Below are 4,790 nucleotides of genomic sequence, written 5' to 3'. Positions count from 1 at the left end.
CACAGGACTGGACACAAATGAGCCCGTAGTCAGGACAACAGTGAAGTAGCAGGAACAGCTTTCCTTGACGTTAAAGGAGGCTGAGGTGGGTCCAGGCAGGATGAAGGCCATCAGGCAAACAGGAGCTCCAGCCACAGCCCCCAGGCCTGTTAAACCTGTCCTAGAGCACTGCGGCATCCCAGGCAGGGACGGACCAAATTATCCTCATTTGTGGGCTTTGGGTCACAGGGACATGTGGGATTTCAAAAGCGGGGGCCCCATCTCTCCAGGTGCCATTTTTCTCACTTAACTTAGGCCCGTATCAAACTCAGCAGGTAGCGGAGGATGCATCTGAGCGGTGGCCGTCCTGACTCTACCTCAGGAGAGCTGGGATTGCAGGCTTGTGCTGCAGCGCCGGATCATGTGGTACCAGGGGTAGATTTCGGGCTTTCCTGCGTGTTAAGCAAGCATTCTTTCTACCGACAGCTACGCCCCCCAATTCCTCTAGGCGCACCTGTCCGTGTTGACCCTACCACCTGTTCACCTCTGCAGTGACCAAGTGAGGGCTGGGACTGGAGTATAGGGAGCCATAAGTTGTGGAACCGCTTTCTGGATTTTATCAGGCTCCCCTCCTTAACTGGTCAGACTGTGCTATTGTGAGTTATGCCTCTCCAGTGTGCAGTACAGAATTAAAAAAAAAAAAACTCTCCCTATTTGTTCCTAATCATTAATAGTCTGGATGTCACTGAGAGCCCACCCCCACCGCCATGCCTTGGTCATGTTCTTTGTATACAGTGCTTCTGGTCAAAGTTCATATAGCAAGAGTGATCAGGAGAAGATGTCTTGGACGGGGCCTTCCCAGAAGAGACCCCAGCAAGGATTCGGGTCCATGATTTATTCAAGAGTGAGGCAGTGTGATGATTTGCATTGTCAGCCCGACAGGACCTAGAGTCATCTAAGAGATAGCCTTTAGGCATACCTGTAAGGGTTATCTAGGTTAGTTAAGCTTCTGGCATCCAGAGGGTGGGGTATCTTGATCAGGTTAATTAAGGCAGGAAGACTTGCCCACTATGGGTGGGTGGCATCATTCCTGGGGTTGGGTCCTGGCCTGAATAAAAAGTAAGATGAGTGCCGGCCAGCATCCATCGCATTTGGAACCAAGACAGGCAGTGAGTGGGGAAACACGCGCCAGGTAAATGGGCAGTATCAGGCAAGTCACCAGAGTGAGACGCTGGGGTGTCCCAGCGGGACCTCTGAAAAGCTAGCCCAGCATTGCCACAGTCGAGGCATGGGGAAGCTGAGGTGGCTCCCGTCCAGCATTGACTGGAAGATGCTCTATGGGCATTGCCTGCAAGCCCATGAGTGGGCTTCTCAGGCACTCAGAGAAAATTCTGGATTGGTGAGGACCAAAGCAATTGAGCTAAAGTGAGCACGGGGGGGGGGGGGGGGGAAAAGGGTATGTATCTTTAATCTCAGCATTTAGGGGGCAGGAGTAGGAGGATTAGGAATTCTAGGCCAACTTAAACCACATAGTAAGGCTCTCTTTAAAATTTAAAAAACAAATTTAGTGTACAAAGCCTTGCAGCATTGCCACCATTTAATTCTAAACGATTTTTTTTTTATCACACACTGGCCCTCCAAGCTTCTGGCAACTGATATAACCTACTTAGTCTCTAATAGATTTGCCTTTTATGAACATTTCACATAGATGGAAGCACACAGCACAGGGATCCTTTTAACTGTTTTCTTACATACAGCATAGCCTCTGTGTGTGTGTGTGTGTGTGTGTGTGTGTCCTGTTTGCATTGCCTGCAATACTGGGGGACACAGGTACTAGCTGCCACCAAGTCCAGCTGACACACGAGTGAGCACTGGGGATCCCAGCTTAGGTCCTCATGATTGCACAACAAATGCTTTACCAGCTTAGCCATCCCCCAGTCCTTCCATAGGCTTTAGCAGATCCAGCCATATTACAGAACAAATTATTCATTCCTTTTTGAGGTTGAACAATATTCCATTGCATGGACATGCCACAGTGTTTCAACACTGATGGCTATTTAGCCTGTCTCCGTATTTGGGCTCTATGAATACTGCAACTATAAACATTTATATAAAGTTTTTTTTTAAAAAAAAATAGAATTTTATTATTTTTAATTCTGTGCATGGGGGATGGTTACGTGCACATACGTGTAGGGTCCTGGAAGACCTAGGAACTGGAATTGCAGGCAGCTGTGAGGTGCCATGTGGGTGTTCTGAATTGGACTTGGGTCCTTGGAAGAGCAGCTAGTGTTCTTAACTGCTGAGCCAGCCCTCAGCCATGTGTAAAGTTTTGTGTGGACTTGGTTACATACCTGAACCATGAGGTAAGTCTGTATTTATCTTTTGGAAGAACCAAAAAGCTATATTCTATAGCATCTATACCTTGTTAGAGCCCCCACCAGGGCATAGAAGGGTTGGAATTTCCATATCCTCTTTCTGTTCCTCCCTCCTCCCTCCTCTCTGTCTTTCTTACTTTCTTTCCACCCTCCCTTTTGTTCCTGCCTTCCTCCACCCTTTCTTTCCTTTCTTTATTCATTCTTTTTTTTTAAAGTTTTTTTTAAAATATTTATTTATTTATTATGTATACAATATTCTGTCTGTGTGTATGCCTGAAGGCCAGAAGAGGGCGCCAGACCTCTTTACAGATGGTTGTGAGCCACCATGTGGTTGCTGGGAATTGAACTCAGGACCTTTGGAAGAGCAGGCAATGCTCTTAACCACTGAGCCATCTCTCCAGCCCTCTTTATTCATTCTTTTTTCTCATTCCTTTCTTCCCCTCCCTCCTTATTTCCCTCCCCCTCCCTCTTCCTTCTTGAACCCTATGGGCGTGAAGCCAGATCTCATTGTGGTTTTCAGTTGTTTGTTTTGTGGCTTTGGGGGGGGGGTGTTGTTTGTTTTTGTGTGGGTTTTGTTCTTTTGTTTTTGTTTGCGACAGAGGCTCACTATGTAGACCAGGCTGGCCTCAAACTCACAACGTTTGCCCACTTCTCTCTGCCTCCACACCTGGCTCATTTGTTTTTTAATGATGTCAAGCATCTCTTTTTCTTTGTTTTACTTGGGGTTTGTTTTTCTCCTGTGGACCAGGCTGGCTTTGAACACAATATATAGTCAAGGCTGGCCTTGAATTCCTGATCCTGCTGCCTTTGCCTTTCAGGTACTGGGATTGCAGGTATGTGCCACCACGCCCAGCTGTCGCATAAACTCTTTGGACAGTTGTTTTTACTGTGATGTCTCAAGTGTTAGATAGCATTGTAGTATTTTAGGAACTTTACATACAATTGTATTTTTAATTTTATATTTCCTTAATATAAACAATAACACATGAAGATGCTATGATCTCTTTTTATTGATTATCTCTGTATGTTTCCCTTTTATCAATATTTTCTTATCAATTCAGATGAGCTCTTTCACAAAACAACTCTAAAAAACCATGCTTTTTATATAGGCTGGTGTTGTTTTAATTTGGGAACCACGGTTTGATTTTTTTTTTTCCCTTCCTTTGTGTTACACCGTTTTGATTATCTGTATGGTTAACCTTGTTTTCTATTTTCTGACTTCTTCCATCACATCAAAACTTAAAATGTCCTTCCCCGGGGGCAGAACATGGCTTTAAGGAGAAACTCTTCAGAAGAAAATAGCCCTCCTAAGTAAAATCACAAAATGTTTCCAATGATCTCTTCTGTTAACTTCTTCACGGCCCAGGAAGGGAAGGAAGTACATTTAGTGGCTTCATAAAGAACATGGAGCCAGGACGTGCATCTGCTTGTCTCCAGCGAGCCGGCTTCAAGGTCACTTCGAGGAGTGGGCGCTCTGGCAGCTCAGGCCCTGAGGACCCGAGTGCCCCATGGCGTGGTTGCGACATGCCCCATGGCTTCTGGAGGTGGTGTTCCTACTGATGAGGAGCAGGCTACAGGGCTGGAGAGGGAGATCACGATAGCCTCAGAGAAGGGACTGGGTCCATACAATATGCTACCTCCGAAGGCAGCTTCGGGCACCAAGGAAGATCCTAATTTAGTCTAGTCCATCACCAACAAGCGGATAGCGGGCCGCATCTGTGAAGAGGACAACTGTACCGTCATCTGGTTTTGGCTGCACAAAGGTGAGACTCAGCGGTGCCCAAGCTATGGAACCCATTATAAGCTGGTGCCCCACCAACTGGCCCACTGAGCCCTGCGTTAACTTTTCAGAATGTGATGGAAAACTCCCCTCCAATAAACTAGCCGTTGTACTGGCTCCTCCAAAAAAAAAATAAAAATAAAAAAATAAAAAAGAACATGGAGCCAAACTGGACTTTCAACCCCAGCACTGACACCTCTTGGGCAAGGTGTTTAATTCTCTGTGCCTCAGTTTCCTCATTTGTACAGAAGGGTGTGGCTGAAGAATAAAGCATGAAAAAGAGGCACCAAGGTGAATAGGAAAGAGTCAGTGGCAGAAGAAGACTCTAGAAACCTCTCAAGCACAGGATAGAAATAAGAAAACCGAGTGTGAGTGAGAAAACTCCGAGCCCTCCAAGTGTGGGAAAAGGCAAATACTACATGAACAACAAGAAGGGTCATGATGTTCAGGGCCTGAGAGCTTTCAAGCCGTGTACTTTCCCCATTCTTGGAAATGTCTTTCTTTTCTTAATCAACTCTTTCCATCACTATCCATGTGTCCCTGGTCCAATTTTCTTCCATCATCACTTTGTTTATTTTCTGTGCACGTATGTGTGCAAGTATGTTTGTGTATTTGTGAGCATGTGTGCACATGCAAGAGAGCCATGGCATCCATGT

At 45.9% G+C, this 4,790-nt stretch overlaps 1 pseudogene; it reads left to right on the top strand.

Moving 5' to 3' along the window:
* Window positions 1-324: 324 nt before the first annotated feature.
* On the top strand, window positions 325-4,227 carry LOC126512856 (cytochrome c oxidase subunit 5B, mitochondrial-like; annotated as a pseudogene).
* Window positions 4,228-4,790: the final 563 nt, after the last annotated feature.

Source organism: Alexandromys fortis, unplaced genomic scaffold, assembly GCF_014885135.2.
Source record: "Alexandromys fortis isolate MF-2015 unplaced genomic scaffold, M_Fortis_MF-2015_v1.1 scaffold_83, whole genome shotgun sequence".
Taxonomy (NCBI): Eukaryota; Metazoa; Chordata; class Mammalia; order Rodentia; family Cricetidae; genus Alexandromys; species Alexandromys fortis.
The sequence above is the reverse complement of the archived record's forward strand: the minus strand, read 5'-3'. Positions and strand labels throughout refer to the sequence as shown.